Genomic DNA, 1,637 nt, shown 5'->3' on the forward strand with positions numbered 1-1,637 from the left:
TACTCTGTCACCTCTGGAGGTGAGTCTTGTTAAGGCATCTTCACTTTAGATACTGGAAGATGTGAAACTTTGAAAGACGTGATTCCATTCTTTCGAGGACTCTGATCTGAGGCGGAGGTTCCAATGTCTGAAGAGAATCTGATAAAGGATCACTGATACTAATAGTAGCAATAAGTCAAAGGGAGGAATCAAAAAACCAAAACCAACTGATTGATTTACCCTGAGGGATGTACAGCATTGGAGCCAGACATACAGGAGAGCTGGGCGTGGCTGAGCTGATTGAATCACTGTAGGTATTTCTGTGTCCTCTAGANTATAGTTCTAAGCCATGAAGGACTGAAGAGATGAGAGATGTAGGAAGAGATTTACACTTCAATATACATAAAGGCAGTAATGACAAACCCTAATCTTTGATATCTGTTGAATGTATGCTGCAGTCTCTCCAGTTTCAGGACCAATACAGTAAGCATGGCAGTTCCATGTCTGAAGAGGACAGAACTCATCTGTGGAGGATACAGACTATGAGGCATTGATAAGGTGAATCCTGCCAATTAAATTGATTAAATTAAGAAGCATTTAGGATATTTCTAAACCACACCCTTAAGTGAAAAATGATTTCCAGTGAGGATTTCCTGAGAGGAAGAACAAGACCACCAACCAAATTGGAGGAGTCATCACAAGATCTGTGGGTCTAATTGGAATAACACACAGGAAAAAAGAAAGTCACATTCAGAGGTTCAGGGTTTTGCATTCTGCCCACTATATAGGAGCTCTTCCACATGCCCTCCATTTTGTGAGCACTCAGACTGCTGACAAGTNCAGGACAAAACATATTACTTAATCATGTTGATGGCAGGAATCAGTGTGAGGACAGCTCAAGGGAAAGTAACAGATGTGCAGAGATTGACATTATGCCTTCATTTATGGAAGAGTGACCCCAGTAACCAAAGTACACTGGTGATGGCTGTTCTTCCTGTCTGGACTACTCTGGACTTGCATAAAATACAAAATTAGAGGACATAGCTTTTAAAAATGTTTTGCTTAAGATGAAAGAGTTAGATCCAGTTCACATACAGACCCATGGGGTAGAAAAACACACACCTTTAATCTGAGTCTTGAGACAGGAAAATACACACCTTTAATCCAGAAATTGAGACTAGAAGACACACCCTGAACTGGGCACCACCTTCTGATAGGGGCCTATATAAACACATGGAAGAAGAAAGATTTGTCTCTTGGCCTGCTTGCTCTCATCATACTTNGAAGCCCATTTCTTCACTGACATTAGAACCTACTTCTTCAGGATTCTGGTACATATCACAGAACACCTGAGACTTNGAACTTTGTGGACTAAGTAAGTACTGGCTTTAGCAACTGTTATATTAGCTGGACCTCAGCCTGTACTCTTTGGTTGGTAGTCCAGTCCTGGGGAGAGTGTAGCTGGTTGACACTGTTGCTCAGAAAATTGACCTGCAAAACCCCTTAACTCCTTCAGTCTCTTCTCCAAATCCTCCACTGGGGACCATATTCCACCTCACTACTTGTGCTCAGTGAAATGGTTTGTCCTTTGAGTAGAGGAAGACTAATGATTTGTTTGAGTTAATTTTATATCCAGCCACTTTGCTGAAGTTGTTTAT

The 1,637-nt window shown here is 41.3% G+C and overlaps 1 protein-coding gene across 1 annotated transcript in view; it reads left to right on the top strand.

The window, feature by feature from the left end:
* The first annotated feature begins 1,232 nt into the window (after positions 1 to 1,232).
* LOC110315153 (TD and POZ domain-containing protein 5-like) overlaps positions 1,233 to 1,637 on the top strand; it is a 2,939-nt gene continuing 2,534 nt past the window's right edge. Inside the window, exon 1 of the mRNA XM_021189284.1 lies at positions 1,233 to 1,354. The gene's annotated coding sequence lies outside the window, so the exon portion shown is untranslated. The remainder of the gene's footprint in view (positions 1,355 to 1,637) is intronic.

The sequence above is a fragment of the Mus pahari genome, unplaced genomic scaffold, assembly GCF_900095145.1.
Source record: "Mus pahari unplaced genomic scaffold, PAHARI_EIJ_v1.1 scaffold_12045_1, whole genome shotgun sequence".
Taxonomy (NCBI): domain Eukaryota; kingdom Metazoa; phylum Chordata; class Mammalia; order Rodentia; family Muridae; genus Mus; species Mus pahari.